The sequence below is a fragment of the Aulostomus chinensis genome, chromosome 16 (assembly GCF_037954235.1).
Source record: "Aulostomus chinensis isolate RoL2024-O1b breed Wild chromosome 16, RoL_Achi_v1.0, whole genome shotgun sequence".
Classification (NCBI taxonomy): domain Eukaryota; kingdom Metazoa; phylum Chordata; class Actinopteri; order Syngnathiformes; family Aulostomidae; genus Aulostomus; species Aulostomus chinensis.
In genome coordinates, this window is record NC_141335.1 from 11,061,785 (window position 1) to 11,081,590 (window position 19,806).

The 19,806-nt window shown below is 42.5% G+C and overlaps 1 protein-coding gene across 4 annotated transcripts in view; it reads right to left on the reverse strand.

Moving 5' to 3' along the window:
- The window catches only part of zmiz1a (zinc finger, MIZ-type containing 1a), a 111,516-nt gene that overhangs the window by 48,257 nt on the left and 43,453 nt on the right, over window positions 1-19,806 (reverse strand). For all 4 annotated transcript variants that reach the window (XM_086180274.1, XM_086180276.1, XM_086180273.1 and 1 more), the window contains exon 3: window positions 16,769-16,868. The gene's annotated coding sequence lies outside the window, so the exon portion shown is untranslated. The remainder of the gene's footprint in view (window positions 1-16,768; window positions 16,869-19,806) is intronic.

Below are 19,806 nucleotides of genomic sequence, written 5' to 3' on the forward strand. Positions count from 1 at the left end.
CACAGAATCGACTGTTTACAAAGACGCAACTGAGGCCGCTGAAACTTAATTGGCCCAAGCCCCTAAAACCCTTTCCTGGCTTTTTGTTAGCCTGACAACAGATCCTGAATCTATATACTGTTTATAGAGATTACCACCCCCAGTTAACAAGCTGCGTCTCCATCAAGTGCTGGATTTAAATTCACAGATTATTGAAGAATAACTGAGTTTACTTTCTACTACATTCAAAAACACATTTTCCGCACGCTATGATGACACCTGTTGTGGGACAATATTCCCTTGGCTAGACTGGGGAGTATTGGAGCATAAATTGATCCGAAACTGTCTGAATTATCTAGGCGGTAGTAATATAGTAAACGTATTATTTAAACTGGACTAAGACAAAAAGTGTGGTTTTACACAATTAATCAGCTTTTAATCCTTGTTTACCAGCAGTAGAACATTTGTCAGGCCACACGAGGTCACTGGTGGGGGGGGGGGGGGTTAGGCTTCATCAAAATCATCACTGTTGATGACATAGGCGTATAAAGGGAAAGGTGGGAGGAGATCTCTCAGGCTGCTACTCTCAGCTCAGTCTTAATTACATCCAGATCAGACTATTAATGAAGCCGGCCTGATATGAACAACACCTTCAGGGAGTGAAGGAGGGCTTCCCTCGGCCTGCAAACATATCACATTCAATGTGGATTCTGGCCTTGACAAGTTTTGTTGCCAATTAAAATGACAGACCGAAGCAAAGTAAAGCTGCAACTAATGACTACAGGCGTTATCGATCCATCTGTCAATTGGTGTGAGTGAGTACAATTGTGATAAAAATGCCCTTTGCATGCAATTTACAGTGAGAAAAATACAAGAAAGGCAGGAACAATTGGATTATTAGCGTTTGACAGTTTACTTAAGATTGATTCTGAAAGATGACTATTTTAAAGCTGATGATTGGTTGCCAGGTGGCGGGTTAAAACATCTGGTTGCTGTCAGTGTGAAGGTGTCAGGGCTGCATGTATGATCCATCTGCTTTTTCGCTGTTTGAAGAGCAGGGAGGTGGTGACAACCCGCCCAGTGCACAGATGTATACACGCTTAAACAAACACAATCATTAGCAAAAGAAACACCGTCACACTGCCTTCTTCTCATAATGCCGAGGTAAAACTACCTGTGTTTGATCCTCAAAGGGAGTTCACATGTACAAGGTGGGGGTTTGTACATTATAGTTACATATGTACATGTTGATGGCAGCTTTTTGATGAGCAGGTTGCCTGTATGGAGGCTTTAAAGTGTCACAATGATGCTTCCAAACACATCTATATTTGATGTGCAGCACATGACGGGAAAACAGCCTCCAGGCTCTCTGATCTTCTCAAGACGCTCTGGTCACGATGGCGAAACGTACCAGCTGCATTTACATGTACACAAATGTTAGTAGTGAGGTTTTTGTCTGTGTGTGTGTGTGTGTGTGTATTCAAATATCATTGTCCGCTGCCACCTGCAGAGCCCCCTCCTCCCTCCACACACACTCACACACAAATCCCACCAGATCAAAACACAGCACTCCATCAAATCCAGTGGAAAGCCTGTTTACTGATGATCTGGTGTGAAGACAACTGGCTGCGAGTAAGTGGGAGAAAGCGAGAGAAAGGGAGAGGTGAGGGGTGAGACTGGTTGAGGCGGTGAGGCAGTCAGGGAGTGGCAGACTGCAGGAGCTTTTATTATCGGCCATTGTAAAGGAGCTAGGTGGGATAATTGGTCTCCGAAGCTCAGTGCACAGCATGCATTTTTAATGAGCCCACACTGTTGCTCATTTAATATATAGGCGAGAGATTGTAGATTAGGAAGAAATGCTGCATGGTTCTAGCGGAGAGACGACGGTTAATTATTCCTCTTTTAACTACTCTTGTTTATGTTATTAGTAGTTTGTTGCGTAATTGCTTTACAAAGGTCCTATGATGCCAGAATAGATTGTGTGAAGGAGAAGAGAGGGCACATCTCCGTAGAAATATGTTATTTTACACCGCTTCACATCCAGGTCAAACCACGCTTGTGAGTACACTTTGTTCGTAGCTCATAATGTCAGTAAAACAATTATAAATAAAAAGCACAAGGGGAGGCTAGATGTCAGCAACGAAGCCACTAATGTCGATTACAGATGGGTCGGAGCATGTTTTCTAAATTAAAATGTGATACGCATGCAGTAAACTTTTAAGAATTTTTTTTCCCAAGGATAAATCATGATATCTGTGTAACCCAAGAAGAAATACTTGTAAAAAAAGAAAAAAAATGTGTGTTTATATCAGTTTAATCAGTCAGTTTAAAAAAAATTGACTAATGAGATGAAAATAGAGTCCAATAAAGTATTCAGTCTTATCTCAGAGTCAAACACGAGCCAAAAATGTCAGGTGAATTGATTTTTAAACATCTCGTTTTTCATTTTGAACGTGATTGACTGACTCGTCATCTCATCCTCAACGTGTCCCAGCTTTCTCTAGGTCATCAGTTATTCTTAGAAACTTTCAAAACACACAAAAAAACAACTTTTCATTATTTTAAGAAGAGCAGAGAAGAAAGATTATCCGCTAAAAGGCTGATTTAATCTCACCAGTGACACACACGCACCTACACACACAGAACCTTGATCCACACCGTAGCTACCCACAATGCACTGCGGGTAAGCTGTCCTTAGCCAGACGCTGCGGGAAAGTACAGTTAGCAAATAAAACGAGCGCTAACTCCAGCCAAGACTTCTGACCTGTTAAAGCACCCCGTAATGTTCTTACTGACCTCGAAGTACAAAAAGAGCAACCCGTCGCATTACAGCAGTCTCAGACAGGCATTAGAAGGCTGTGCTGACCAGGAAATTAAGAAGCTGGTTGCTGCGAGCAGAAGCACACGAGTTTAAGTGAATTAAGAAAACTAAGTCGTGTTTAGCCCCGGCACGAGTCCATCTCTCCTTGTTGGAGGGCATAGTGCCTGGGCTGTCACCTCGTAATAGCATTAAACACCTCCCAAAGTGATGTTTGGGAGTGAGTACACTGCAGCCCAAAGGCGGTGAAAAGGGACAGTCACAATGGAGGACAAAGAAGCACTCGGGCTTGGAACAAAAAAATGGTTGGAAGAAGAAGGGGGGAGGATGAAAAGACGGGTGGCAGGATGGATAAAGAGAGGACGGGAGGCAGAGAGGAGAGGTGGCAGGTGGAGGGGATTTGATTAATGGCAGGTCTTTTTTGCTTTTCTCTCTCCAACAGTACTTCCTTCAGGGACCTCGCAGACCTCCTCCAGCATCCTGCTCTGAAGCCCTCCATGAGTCAGGGACTATCCATCAACCCTCCGCTACATCCTGGATGTATGGAGAAGCCAGCACAGAGAGGACCCTGCTCCCCCTCTGGTACATCTGACAAAGCCTGTTAACACAACCCCAGTCTCTCTCTCTCTCTCGCTCTCTTTCACTCTCTCTCTCGCTCTCTTTCTCTCTGTCTTCACTCCAACACGTCACGTGTCAGTCACAGTTTAATACAAAACGCCAAAAGCTTCTTTGTCACTGGCTGAAAAAAACAAAAAACAAAAAAAAACCTCGCTAACATTTGGCTTTTGTCTGCAACAGTTTATAATGCGCATTCACTTCCGGGTCAAACTGCAGTAAACACAGGTATTTATCAGTTCCGTCGAATTCGGCACTGATGTGAACACAAAACCTGAGTGAACGCAGTCATTTGTCACCACCCACACTGAACAAGTGGTCACTGCTCCACTCATCAACAATGGAGTAAATGGAATTCTCGGCCACAAATACAGTTTGTGACACTGAATGTGCAGAACCAGGAAAAAAAAAAAAAAAAGGTCCTTGCCTGTTTGCTACGGAAAAGAAGTCAATTGGCTTCTATTAGCAAGTTTAGGAACCTGCGTATGCACAGCTATGTGCAAAAGGAGAGGGGATAAAAACTCTTGACATTTAACAGGGATTAATGCAGAGAAAAGTATCATAAATACGGACGATTGTTTCATTTTTTAAAAAACTGCAGAAAAAAATGGATAATAGTGCAAATATACCTGGAGCAGCGGCTTATTGGCTCTCATGAAAGAGATACATATGATGTGGCACTGGCCTTGATAAAAATACACACACGCAGCCAGCATACAGCGAGAGATGAGTACATAAAGAGTATTAACATGAGAGCGCTTCAAGGTCATCTTTTGGTATTGAATATATTAGAAGAGAGTTTTTTTTTATTTGTTTTGCTTTGAATTGAGACAAGTAGCCTTCTGGTCAACTAGTAGTAAGACAAAATTTTTTTTAGATTTTAAGAATGAACACGTGAAGCAGTTCTCGCTGTTTTCTAGTAAGAACATAAACGGTGGATGTATGACTTGGACACATTTCTTTCTATACCGTCAGGCGGGCTAATGATGGCCATTCTCTTTGATGTGAGTACAAAAGCTGCCTAACGGATGTGAGTTATCCCCCCACCCACCCACCACCACCAGCTCCTCCAACACTGCTACCCCCACCCGGTGGCCCAATCCTCCCCTCTGACTGAGCAACCACACACACACACACACACACACACACACACACACACACACACACACACACACACACACACACACACACACACACACACACACACACACATACACAAACAGAGAGCTGAGCATAAGCATCTGGATCAGACAAATGAATTCTATTTTCTGACAGGAGACAGACGGAGCCGCTGGATGGCCGCCGCTAATCGTCCCCCTCCTCCCTCACGCCACATAATCCCTATCAGATAGACAGAAAATGAAAAGTTTAGGACAGTGAAAGACAGATGTAGAGAGAGACAGACTTGCATAATGGTGAAAATAGGCTTGATCTTATCCCTGTGCTTGAAATAAAATAGACTGACTGAATAAACACTTGTTGGCCACTTTGCTAATGCTACTCAACACAAAGGGATGACGGATGATGTTTTATTCACTCTTGGCGCTCTTGTTTGATTTGCTGGCACACAAGTAGTGTATACAGTAGAAGAAATAATAAACGTTGCAGAGCGATGCAAGCTGTAGCCGTGTAGGTCTCCCTCAAGTCTTGTTAGGGCGGCAAGAGGACTTCGAAAGGGAAAAACACATGCTGAGAGCCATATTTCTTCCAATTACATGTAACTGACTTGTAATTTAGCTCAATCTCCGGCGAGTCTGTATGTGACCCTCTACGGTAATAAAAAATGGGAGCAGACATAAAGATGAGGTGTATGAGTGTGTGTCCTGCGTGCTACAATATGTGCTTTGTATTCATTGCAGATAACAGGAGGCCGTTGGAGGAGAGAAAACAGCAGCAATTGATTTTGTGTGCCGGCTGGACGTTTCTCCATTCCAAAGTCTGGTCGATACATACACACTGAGAGCAGGGAGAAGTAGAGGGGGTTATACACCACTCTGGACACAACACACCCACACTCACACACACACACCAACAAGCTAGCCCTGTCAGGTAATCAAAGCAAGCTTGTTACCTGCCGACACACACACACACACACACACACACACACACATGATCAGAGGCAAATGCAACCACTTTGTAAGGCTGAAAACAAAATGCACAAATGGACTCAATAAGGTAATTTCTTTAGTGTGAGAAGGGCAGGCGAAGGTGGGGGCATGTTTCAGCATTCAATCCTTTATCAAGTAGCCAGCAAATCAAACATTGATTTTCATGAGCCACTGTGCCTGGGGCAATGAGGATCTCCCTCATCAACTGAGGCAGCACCGGCCACACACACACACGCGCACACACACACACACACACACACACACGCGCACGCGCGCGCGCGCGCACGCACGCACGCACGCACACACGCACTCTCACACAGATATGCACACTCTCAGTCAGTGGATACTAAATGGAGTTTATGCCGAATAGTAATTGCTGCAATCGGAATAGGAAAAACATTTGTGAACCTTTTGTGTTTGTTGGTCTGGTATGGAGCCAGAGTGAAACACCAGCCAGCTTTGATCAAATACAGACTGCCAAGGCTGGCCCAGTGGTCATCAGAGGAAACTGACAAGTTCATCTCATGATTGCATTTAATGAGGTACAAATAGTGTAAATCGCTTATTGGGGTTGAATTTTTGTTACTTTTAACAAGTGCTTTGCTGAAAATGTCATGTAATTGTGCGCTTTAAAACTTCCAGGAAACTAAATTGTCAGTGTCAAAAGGCTTCTTGCAAAAACATATTAATGATTCTTACTTCAAACCTCTTTCTAGGTGTTTTCATTGGGTCTGCTCACACTTAAAGGGACAATGTGTAACCTTTAACAAGCTAGCGCCGGTCTGTAATCTTATAATATCGCAAAGACCTCAGGAGGAGGTAGTGAGCTGGCCTCTTGCCCAATGTCAGCCTATCCCAGCTGACATTGGGCAAGAGGCGGGGTGCACCCTGGACAGGGCCCCAGTCCGTCGCAGGGTAGCTGTGTTTCCCTTGACTAACAATTTTTTTGTGAAATACCTCAATGTGCAATCTTCAACAACTATCTTCTGTTGCAAAAGTTGTAATTCTTTGTAAACCACAGCAAATACTGGACATGTAGCTGCTATCAAAAGGTACACACAAAGTTTGGGAACAGAGCTAAAAGTGGGTGGCGGCAGAAATAGTTAATCTATGGTTCAGTTGATCAGAGCGTCATTGAAAATAGCTTCCATCTCCTAGCATTTCCTTGTTTCTTACAGTACAATGACCGATCAAATATAATAAGCTGCTTACCAAATGCAATGTGTTCCTATGGCCGTTACTAATTCATCTGCCACTGGAGATAAAACAGCATTACAGTTCATTACACAACACCCAAAATCACATACTGATATAGGTCCTGATCAAACCAGCTCGCCCGCTTGCAGCTGAACCACTTTGGCAATTTAAAGCTTTTAGCTGCGAGCCAGTCGGATGCAGACGATGACGAACACACAGAGGAACCCAGGAACATACACATGTAAGAGATACATGCAGTGGGAAACAAAATGGAAAACAGGCTCAGGAAATTGGCCAGTTCCTGTAGAAGAGAGGTAGAGAAGGAAAGAGAAAGAGGAGGAGGCGGGGGGGGGGGGGTCAGATGGAAGAAAGCAAAAGGGAGTCAAAGACAGAAAGAAAAAGACAAATGACGCGCGTTACGTAACTTCAGTGTCACTGCTGATTTCTGTTTCTGAAACACTGACATGTAAGATTGTTAAGTCTTTCCTCTAACTTATAGTCTTCTGAGAAAACAGTCATGTTACAGTGAGTTGCTCTGAAGACTCGGCATGCGGTGGCATGTAGAGCATGTAGAGCATGTATATGTGCTGGTAACTTAGCAAGAGAGTTAAACTGAGAGGAAAAACTTGAAAAACAGCTTGGCGTGACAAAGAGGGATCTGGGAAACTTTATGTGTTTCAGGGAAAACAATTAATAATGTAAGAAGTAATGTATTAAAATGTAGTGTAATTTTATCTCTGCAGATTTTCAGATGACAAATAATTTTCCCTGTCTGTGTGTGTCTGTGTGTGTGGTGGGGGGGGGGGGGGTGGAGGGGCTAGCTTTGCCTAACTTGTCACTCCTTCACCATACCACAATAGTGTAAACTTTGACCTCAAAGACCCCCTGGAGCAGAGCAGGTGACCCTGGCTGAAACCTGAACCTTTTGCTTTCCACTCAACACCAGACATACACCTGAAACATTACTGCAAATGGTCTTTTACACACACGCGCGCACACACACACACACACACACACACACACACACACACACACACATATAGATACGGAAGCATACGCACAACACACACAACTGTGACAAAACAATTCAAAAGACATTAAGGTGATTTCAATGTCGAACAAAACACACCGGGCGAGACTTGCGTGTCATTATCCTCACACACACAAGCTCTTCATTCCTTAACACGAGCAGCGGATACGACTCTATTGTATCTGCTACGGTGAGCGTGTGTGTTTGTCTAGATTCACAAAAGAAACACAGTAACTATTGCTTGTGTTTCTATAGTCGACGTGTCAAGTCTTTGTTAAAGGACGGACACAGACAGGAAGAAAGAGGAGAAAGGAGAGAAAGACAGATAAGGAGCAAGGCGGATCTGTTTCAAGCTTAGGGATGGAACTTGGTGAGGAAGGTGGCCAAAGACGACCCCAATACATTTTAGGATTGATCTGTTTAACATAGTAACAAACAGCGTTTCTCTCTGCATTGAATTTGGCAGAGGTTTTTGAGAATACCCTTGTAGTTCTTATACTTCTTTAATCAAATACTCCCAAGATCTCGAACGTGGCTTTTTAAGTTTGGACTGAATTTTATTTTGTCAAGTTCGTCATAAGTCTGATTGTCTTAAGACAACCTGCCAACACCGATGCACTGACGAGTGTAACAATTTTTTTTTTCTAATTAAGGATAAAAAATTCTTCTTTTAACTCTTTAAAAAAAATGTGATCAAGCGATGTGATCATCCGTCTCTTGATGCTTCACTTTTCTGCTCAACTCAACTGATGTATCAGCTGATATTAGACTTTTTTATTTGTACTACTATCTGCGAATAAAAAGGCGTTCACAGATGGCGGTGGCTTATGTTTATGTGTTGATGTGAAAATGTTGAAGTTGGAGTGTCATCTCGTGATCATGATTAGAAAACAATGCAGGAAATATATAATTCATGGGCTTTTTCTGTTTTGGAAGTAAACAAACCTATTTTTAACATTTGCAATGTTTTCAAGCCCTTTCCTGTAATTAAGTATCATATGAACTTACTTTTATACAGATGATATCGCCATCTATAAATATTGGCTGTCTTCCAAATAATCTGGTGGAAAAATATTGGCCTACGGATATCAGCAAAACATCCAATTTCGCGCATCCATAATGAAAAGGGATCGCGCAAACTCTCTAAACACACTGGTTAATTTACACAGTGAACTAATTTTCATGGAGCTCGTGGGAACTGTAGTTTTAAGTGTCAGGGACTATTTTCAGCCTCAGATTTCTACTCATTCTAATGAAGGAATGAAGGAATGTGACACCCAGTGAGGCTCGCTGATGTGTTTGAGTGTGACAGTAAGACAGTGAGCCATTCATTGTTGCTTTTCTTGGGTTTTGTCGACACTAATAAAAATATTATAGATTACGCAAGTTATTTATCGGGGAGAGCAACAGAAGAGTAATAATAGGAGTCTAATGTAGTCACCCTTGAGGAAGAAGAGGAAGATGGATGGGCAAATTAGCTGAAGGCCAACAGCACACACATTCATTAGCTGAACGTATCTACATTATAAAGATCTGTGTGTGTGTGTGTGTGTGTGTGTCTTTTGCAGTGTACAAAAAGTGTGTGTGTGTGTGTATGTATGTAAGCATGTTCTTTCCTCTTCAGTTCATTACGAGGAGCCACTTCACCACAGGCAGTGAACAGGCCAGCAGCAGCTCCGGGCTCATTGTGGATCCTCTAATCCTTCACTTATCTGAACTACGTCAATACTGCCGCTCACCCACCAACCCCACCTCCCACCTTACGCCCTCTCTGTTTCCCCATCACTTTCCCCAACCTTCCTCACCCTCGCTCACCTCCGCCTGCAGCTCTCTTTTTCTAGCCTGCTGCTTGAAATCCATCCTATCTCTTTTCCCTTCCTTGAACAAAACAGAAAAGGTATGGGGAGTAATAAGAAAGAACAGCAGGGGTGGGATGGTGCTGGTAAGGTTATTAGGCCTCACACACACACACACACACACACACACACACACACACACACACACACACACACAGCCCGCCACAGGGCTTCTGGGGTGAGGCCCCATGCGGTCGGGGGCCATTTCTGTTTGTGCATGAGTGTATGTGTTGAGAAGGCACCTTTGAGCTCGTGCTGGTGAGGGTGAAATTTGAGGCCACCCACCTTTTACTGGCAATAACAAACTAGTGTTTACTTGCTCTCTAAACCAATACAAATACCCAGTACTATTATATATCTTCTTCTTCTTCTTTTTTTTTTTTAAACTCGAGCGGAAAAAAATTCAATGTTGTCTCTGCTGTTACTTTATGTCTATAAACTGAGGCTTTTATTATGATTTAATGCTTGTAAGCCATGTTCTGGACCCCCTAGTTGATAATCTGCTGCAGACACCCATTTCACTCAGTAGGGGGAAGAGAAAGGCAGAGACACACCGTTTAAGATGCTTCTGAATAAGTTCTATGAAGTGTACAACAGTAGGTCTTCATCAGGTATTTTCCTTTGATCAAAACTTCTCATGAAACTCTCACTGGAAGCATCTGAAACGGAGTGCAAATCTCTCTCAATTTATCTCTTTATCTGCACCTGTTGAAATTTTTATTTGAACTTGAATGCACTCTGTTGCAGTTTACACAACTGAATACGGACCCTTTTAAAATACCCTTTAAATAATTAAAATGTGCTTTCTTAAATTCGATGCAGCATCGCTGATCCGACCAGTTGACAAGTTTTAAGTGTGGTTTTTTTTTTGTTGGTTTTTTTTTGCACTAATTTGCAGATCAATCTTTTGGCATCAGATTAATTTGAGTTCTCTCAAAAACAAAGAATAAACACAGTAAGTTAGAAGAGGTCTGTTAAGAAATTACAAGATAATGACCAGGAAAAAATTGCCACAAAAACCCCCCAACAAACTACCCGTCTAATAATGAAAATCAATCCATCCACCCGTGCTTGAAGATGGCATTTAAAGCATTTTACTGAGGTCCGCGACCCAGAAAGACCCGCAGGGTTCCCTGAACCTAATTTAGAGAACCTGCTCCAAACTGTATTCTTAGAAAGCAGCATTTAGGCCATCATGTAACAGCAAAACTCTCCACTGAAACCTAAACAAATTAAATTCATTTAAGTGGGTTAACAGCTCCTTAAGGCAGGTTTTCATTGCAGGTTTTACAGACTGTCAGGTCCTGTAGCTGCTGGTGTAAAACACTCCTACGTCACACTGTAAAGGTTTGTTTGGATATTTTATCTTGAATAAAATGCTAAAACGCACACGTGAAACAAATTACTGACAGAATCCAATCAAAATGCTGCATTCCATTTAAATGGAGGAGGAGGAGGAGATGAGAGGAGAGGAAGAGGGGAGATGAGGAGAGGTGGTGAGAAGAGGAGAGGAGAGGAGAGGAGAGGAGAGAAGAGGATTCAAATGAGAGTTATCTTTACAGCAATAAGGATAAAGGCTCTTTAAACAGGATTTGGCCTGACCCACCATATTATAGCTAGGAGCTGATGCAGCAGTGTACAACCAGCGGTGGATCATTTTTCATCTCCAAATCTGCTTTGGCATGGTCAGGAGTGTGCGTGTGTGTGTGTATGTGTGTGTGTGTGTGTGCGCGTGCGTGTGTGTGTGTGTGTGTGTGTGTGTGTGTGTGTGTGTGTGTGCGTGCGTGTGTGTATGTGAGTGGCGAGGGGGTTGAGCATGGCACATCCACAAAATATTAGGGGGCTCTGTGTGGGAGGGGCTGCCAGCCTGGGAGCACAGTAGTCCATCTCTTGTGGGGGTTTTTTTGTAATGGTGCTACTCCGACAACACTAGGCTGGGTCCTCCCTCACTGCTCAGCTGAGCAATCAGGTCACCTCATCTTGACAGACAGCAACACACACACACGCACACACACACACACACACACGCACGCACACGTACACGCACACCGACGTAAACATACAAAGACACACACAAGCTAGGACACACAGTACATGCAGCCCGCAGCTGTTGCCAATGATGTCAGTCCTGATTTGGCCAAACTAGCCTTTTGTTTCACAGCATGAACACAGAACAGAGGATGTGGCTTCATTTGGCAGCACAGCCAGGGTTTCTCTGCCTCTAAAGTGGTTTGATTAAGGATTAGCTATTAGTTACAGACACGAAAGTCGGAGCTGCATGAAAATCAATAACAGGTTCGGAAATGGACTATCATTTTGATAACCAATTAATGTTTTCATTCATTAAACAATTAAATATCAGCAAGTTTTTTTGGTGAGGCAAAATAAACAACAACAAATAGGACTCTAGGGACTTGTGTGGACTTTTCCACAATAGAAATGACAAAAATAATTAGACGTAATCTACAAATTAATCTTTCATCAATCTCATACAAGTTAGGGGGGGAAAAATACTTTGTGCTTTCGGAACAAGCTTCCATGTAACTTTTTTTAATCCCAAAAATCACAAAAGTTAGAGACCACTGCCCCAGTCACACACACCCCTCCCCCTCATCCAACACAAACATGCACACAAACACTTGCTGCCTCCAACCTCCTGATGTCTGTTGGCAGAAACGTCTGAGGAGCTTAATTGGTACTTTCTCATTTTTTCCTTCTTTCTCACTCTTTCTAACTTCATTGCTCTCATTCAGTGGTGTATGTCAGTGTCTTTAGCAGTGTAGAAAAAGTATGCGTGTGTGTGTGTTTTTATGGCAAGAGGACAAGAGTGTGGGTGCCACTAAACGAAACAGAGGCTAAAGCAACTGTAGCAATGTGATAGGGTGAGCCAACTTCGTTAACCAAATCTTGGAATGAGCCTTGACTAAATTAGGTGCAAACGCGTGCGTGCGCACACACACACACACACACACACACACACACACACACACACACACACACACACACACTCAAGTTGTCCCAATGCCCAGGAAGCTTTCCTGTTGCCGATAACGAAGAGGTTTTTTTTTTGGAGATGTGCATTTTTTTGTGCAGCTCTATAAAAACACCCTATAATAGCTAACTCACTCTGCCAATCACACACATCCATTTCAGAATCACTTACTTTCACACTTGTGTGCAGCATTACTACACCCACCCAGAGTCACATATCTCACCTTGGTGACACGAGACACTCAGAGCTATTATGCTGTCAGCGATCGTAAATAACTCGACTGACACAAGAAGGCTGACTCTGGATCTGCTGTGTTTCAGCTGCCGGTCTCGACCTGATTGCGCTGATTACAATAAACGTCTCTATAAGAGAGGAGGCGGGATTGAAAGTGAGATTGTCACTCTGTTAAACTGTCGAGAGCGATATCGTACTTAGCAGAGGTGTGTAGCCAAGCAGAGATCCAGAATGAATCAGCTGATATCAAAGAGGACCAGTGAGGATATTAATACAAATCTGTTGGCAGTTATCAGCACTCAGGAGAGCGATACGATGCAGAGCACCAACCTTTGAATCAGACCACAGCAAAAAGGGGGGAGAAAGGAGCATCTGAACGGCTCCCATTTCACAAACAACGCTATCACAGACAAACACTTTTAGCAGCCTCGTCTGGGCTTTTGTGCCGGAGAACTGCGGACGTTTGAGCAACAGTTCAACCGTGCCTGAGAACAAATAATCCTCAAATGCCCTCTGCCTTCATGAAATATTAACCAAATTAATCTACAGTCGAGAACATACTGTGCTTTCATTGATTACCTGAAACCTAACCTATCCCTTAAAATTAATTCTGAAAGCTAGGGTGTAATTATTCCCCGTCATATATTCTGATTTCTATTAATTAGGTCTGCTTGTTAAAAATGACAGCAAGAGCCACCGGCATCCCTCAGCTTTTATTCCTGACACCACCGAGTGGAAAACGTAATTATAACATTATGGAGCTTAACAGCCAGCAGCCCAGCATCTGATCAGAGGTCAGGCTTGTGTACCCCGTGAAGATATTTTTACAGGCCGATATGATACCCTGTTTAGTAAAGCAATTTCTACAGGCCTCAGGGCGGAACAAAAGGCCAGAGTTCACCGGGAGCACAAAGAGACCCACTCCAAATATGTGACCAGAAAATGAGGGCTGTAAAGTCAAATAGAAAATCATTTTGAAGGGATTTTATAGATTGCAGATTTAATGTCCATCTGATGGAGAAAAAAAAGAGAGAGAGAGAGGGATCAGAATTAATCCTCTTAGCTGTTTGTTTGGTAATCTGATTTAGTCTGATTTTTGGGCTGCTATCTCTGCTTGTGGTTACTGATGCTGTCTCTGGACTGACCCTGGACGTTTTCACCTTCAACAGCCGCCGCCCCCTCCCGTCCATCCACCCCTCTGGTATATTTAGGTTTTAGACCCGACATATTAACAAAATATCTGAAATGTAAATCCTTTGCACAGATCACCAAATCGAGTGATATGTTTGCTTATGAAATGATTCCCTGCTCTGACACCGCTCCAGAAAGCCACACTATGGCTGTCCCTGCTCCAAATAAATGACCTACTTTACACATTAACACACATTTACATGCAGGCAAGATCCAGGGCAGCTTCATAGTTTCTGTTCCCGGCTTGAACACATCTCGCTTTAAGTGCAACATGGCTCCTGTCCAATTCTTAGAAAACGCAGCTCTTTTCTAACTCTCCAGGCGTATTTGAGAAGATCAGTCAGGCAGCGCAGCTGAATGGAGACAAGTTAAACCCCATTTCCTTTCAACCTAACTGGAAATAGGTGCATAATAAGCACCAGGTTCTGTGGCCAAGCTGTGCTTTTGTCGTGCGAGCCTGTTAAAGGAAGGTGAGGCTGACACGGAGGCCCACCTAAGGTGCTCCCAGCCCAGGGAGAGCTATTTCCAGACCAGCAGCCCCTCCCGCCTCCTCCACCTCTACCTCTGGTGGGGAAACCACACCACTGCACAGACCCCAGTCACAGACATGACTCAAGAATGGATCCATTATTCACACGGGCTGTTAGGGGACTGGCACACAAGAGCTGGAATCTGGTTGTGGAGCATGAACACTAATTTTTACTGAACATGGAATGGCTCAAGCGGGTGAAATACATAATAAATCAAATATTTGAATGAAGAACAACAAGCAGCTTGGCATCCTGTGGATCTGCAGAGGTATTTCTGTCAGGTTAAGTAACAAGAGAAGATTCCAGGAGACAGGAAATGCCAGTGTGACCGTGCTCACTGCTAAAATGAACAGTCACGCGGCTGCAGGCACACACAATCAGCGCCGTATTGGAATCTAGTGCCGATACAGACGATATTGAGTTGAAGAGAGTTGCTGTTAGTACATTTAACCTATTACAATGGATGGAAATACATATAGTTAAAAAAAAGAAGAAGATCCACACACCGGAGTATACAATAGCTCTCAGTGCTTGAATAACTACAAAACAATCATGTAATCAATAATCATGTAATATTTGATGATACTGCCGTTAAACACAGATCGGGTACTTGAATGATGGTGCCGCGTAGCCTCAATTTAATGAGCTTTGTGTATTTTCTTTCTCTTTAATGCTGCGCATGAAGGCGCTGTGTGGATAACTGATAAATGATGTAACTATGAACAACAACACAACAATCATGATGTTAATATTCAAAGGACAAAAATGCTGCGGTATCAGAGTCAGTATCCGTATTGGCAGATGCGTATTGCGAAAATGTGAATCGCCGCATCTCTAAATGCAACACAGCCCAACAGTGGAGTTAAAGTCAACACAGCTTTAGACGCACGTCATATCGACTTCAGAGGATGCTTGATAGCACAGCTCCATACAGCTTGACATGGGTGAAGTGTTTCCTCCAACACACACACACACACACACACACACACACACACACACACACACACACACACACACACACACACACACACACACTCTCACACAAACATGCACAAACACAGACCAGATTGTATATGAGTTTGCTCATGGACCATGATAAGAAAATGTGGTAAATGCGTAATCTGATATGCATGACTTGAGGTTTCTCTGTGCCTTTCTTTTCCTCTTGGAAATCGCAGGTTGCATCCATAATTTACACCAGCCTCCGTCTGTTTCTCTCTCTTTTTTCCACTCTGCTCCCTCCCTCTTTTTTTCTCTCCCTCTCTTTCCTTCTCCCCTTCTCTCTCCTGGCAATCTGGCTTTTGCAGCTTTGCTCATTAGCATATTGCAGAATGTGCAGATGCCACCAAAAAATTATTCACCTTCCAGCGTTTTGATGCAGTTTCACATACTGTCGACTTTTTTTTTTTGTACAAACAAAAGCACAGGGGCAAGGGGCTCTCATCCTTTAGTCTGATCTTTCTTCTCATCCTCATCCCACCCCTATTACATTATCCATCATGTCAGTCAAAGAGGCTTCCAGGGAGGACTGACGGAGCGTCTCTTGCTGTCCAAGGCAATAATATTCATGCTGTTCCAAGGCTAATTGAACACACTATTCATGCTTCAAATGGGAGGCCTGATCTGCAGACAAATCATAGGAGGATGGGGATAATGGGATTAATGTTTGTCCTCCTCTTGGAGATTGGTAGCACTATTGATATTAATAGATCAATAGTCATTTATGGTAACTGCTAACCGGGCTGTTCAGGTATCACACTCAAGGGAGAGCTGGAAGCCAGAGCAGCCGTTGGTCCTTCAAAAGTTTTTTTTTTGGGGGGGGGGTTTGAAGGAAAACTAATTCATGCCTTCATTGTTGACTCTCATGCAAGCATATGAGTTCATTCAAACAAATTGAAGCCAGCCTTGTTGTCTGAAGGTGTTCAGACAAACTGTGGCCTTTACGGACAATGAGTTGATGTTTTTCCCTCCCCAAAATGGAATGTCTCCGTGGTCCTTTGCTCTTCTGAATCACAAGATGTTCAGTTCCCTCTTACGAAGGCTTGCTATTCAGTTACAGTATTATAACATAAACACCAGCGCCTTCTGTCCGAGGATGAAACACCTGCCTGCTACAGCAGCTGGTGGGACCCTGCGGATGTCTTCACTGCGTTTGATAAAAATCTGATCTAAAAGAAGCTGATGGGAACTTAGGTGGTGTAAAATCAGGATTGCTTACCAGTGGATGAGGACGTTCCTGCGTTTTTTTTCCTGTTTTGACCAAAAAAAAAAAAAATTCTTCTCCCTGTTGCTTAATCCTCATCAATCACAGGCCGAGTCTAAAATGAAACAAAACAGAATGCACATCAGGGAGTGTGACAAAACACAATCTGCTTTTTAGTGATAGGAAAACAAGACTTAGGTGGCATCATTTATCGAGATGTAATAAAGCACCCTGTCGTGTGTTTGACAGATTGGAAACACTTAACAAGGACTGACAGAGCTGGGGAGAATGTGCATCTCTAATCCCTGCCAAATATGAAACATAAAATACTTAAATGACAAATACGAGTTGATTTCTTGTCTTCATTTTGCAAGTGTGTGCCCATCTGGTTGCAGGAGCAGCTGCCTTTTAACTCTCCAGGCTCTAATCATGGAGGAATATTTCTACTCCGCTTCTGGCTCTTCTTCTCTGACTAAAACGTGCAGATCTCCTTCTGGGACGACCACTCGCAGAGTAGCCTTCTTTTACTGCATCTTTAATTTGTTTGAACCATTTTTATCATTAATATTCTGGCAGACTACTTCCAAAAAAAAACAACAAAAAAAAAAACACGTGGCTTGCCTTTTTTTTTTTTCCTCCACGTGTGTACAGAAAGAAAAAGGCTGGAGATATCTTCACAGGCTACACATTGCCCCACACTTAATTACCGTTAACACCAGCGCTAGCAAGCTAAATACGCCTCCATGATTTATTCATTTCCCCCCATATTTGAGCCAAATTAAATTAGTCGTATGGGTTTAATTAACTAAATATGATCTGATATTGTAATTTCACACTTGGATACGGGATACAGAGAAGGGCACTTGAGCACAAAGAAAGCATGGTAAACTAGCGCTCATTAGAAGCTCTTATGTGGCATCATTTTGGCATCTCCTGCAGAATGCTGGGAGGTTACCTTTATTCCTGAAGACCCTGGGATCATTCAGGTCTCGCCAATATTCACAAGTAATACAAGTAAATGCCCTCACATTTCCTGAAACCTTTGCTCTCCTCATTATTATTTTTGCACAACACAGAACCGGCAGTGAAAAGAAAATAATAGAAAATTCCATCCATCTGTTCGTCCAGGTAGAAGCGGAAAAAAAGAAAAACACACACACACACACACACACACACACACACCAAAAGTATTTATTCGTAGCAAAAACTGAAGGGGGTTGAGCTTGGCGATGCTGTGAGGATGACAGACTAAATCTTACTCTTCTGGAACTAAAGACACAGATATGTCAAAACATAGCCCAGTGAATCCAAAACCAAACATCATCATGGCAAGAAGCCTGTATGAGTAAGTGAGAAAGTATGTTTGTTGGAATTTTATGAAGCAACAACCTGAGACTTTATCTTTTCTGATATGAACAATAGCTGATGCCAAGATGAAGCAATTCAATTTCACAAATATCTTATTATAAGGCAAAACACGTTTGAGAATAATATTGTGACCGGTGTCTTAAGTACATTTGTTATTTTTGTCTCTTTTGTGCAGTGGCGCTTTTCACGGAGGAATATGGTGCTGCTTTTACGTCTCGCTAGTGTATACATAAATAATATAAATAAACAGCGGGACAGAACTGTGACACACTCCCTTCTCTTTCTGGGATATTCCCAATTTCTCACTCTTTTTTTTTTTTTTTTTCTTCAGGTGTTCCAAGTTGGTGAGTGGCGTGGGTGGCCCTGCCAGGAAACCAACCACAAGACCACTAAAACCAGGTGTTTTTAGCAAGATCTCGAGACGTTTCCAGACATTTTTGTCATTTATTTATGTTTTTCTTTTAATTATTTGTATTTTAAACCCCAACCAAATGGTTTTAGTGCCAAAACCTAACCAAACGTTGTCACAACTATATTAAAGTACTGCAGTTTTTTCCACTGAGAATAAAAGGAATGTCCATCTTTTTTTTTTTCTTCTCCACTTTGGGTTTTCACCTCATGGGTTTGCACTGCTGATCACTCGTGTTGCTGCATAATCAAAGGATTATGAATGAAAAATTGTCCATAACTTTTTTGGAAGACATCATATGAATGAGAATGAATATTTCTTTTTAAGATGGATGAAATATATTTACTTCCAATGTGACCTGCATGAGTTTCTGCGTTACTTTTTAGTCTCTTTATTCTTTTTAGCTCATAAAGTCTATTTATAGATTTACTCTGATTTGCTGCGTAATTTGCATTCCCTATCCTGCTGCTTTTTCATTTTATTGCTGTCCTTTTTCATGTCCTAATCTTAGGGCATGAGCGCGATGGAGCGGCTGACAGTCTGAATTTCTTTCAGGATTTAAAAAGTATTATCTATTTATTCATTTATTTGAATGTCTGCCTAGCTTAGGCTTTGTTTCGAGTTCAGTTGCATAATTTAGATACATTCACTTCTTCTTTTAAGCCTGATATCCTAACTCCTTTCACCTAATTTGATTCAGTATTAAAAAATAAAAAATAACTATACTCTTTAATGGGCTTCTTTTCACAAGGTTGAGACGTTCTTTTCCTCTGTTGCTGTACCAGAATGTTCTCGTAGTCACGGTGCTCAATGGACGTCTGTGTAAAAGGGATTAAATGGTGGGTCTTCGAAAATGCAATAATAATTCAGCAGCCATGGCAGCATTACCCCAGCGTTAAATTCTGTGTAAACAAGCAAAGTCTCATAATGGTGAGGTCATTTTTATGGAGATATCTGCAGAATATCACTGAGCGTATTCAACCTGCTGTGACTTTTCTTATTCACTTCAATGCCGGTGTGTATTCAGTTGACTGACTCGCTCTAAAGTACAATATCTATCACTCATACAAAGGCATCATGGCGTTAAATGAGCTGCAGTGAGTTATATAAAAAGGCGAGCGGTAATTTACTGATCCCCGGTAATGAAATACGAGGCTGGTGTGGCATGTTTTCTCACTCTCGCAGTGGAGGAAATATGGCTGCTGAGAGCGATGGCGGCTTGCAAAACACTGTCACACTGCCTCACGACATCAGCAGAATTATCAGAGAAAAACAA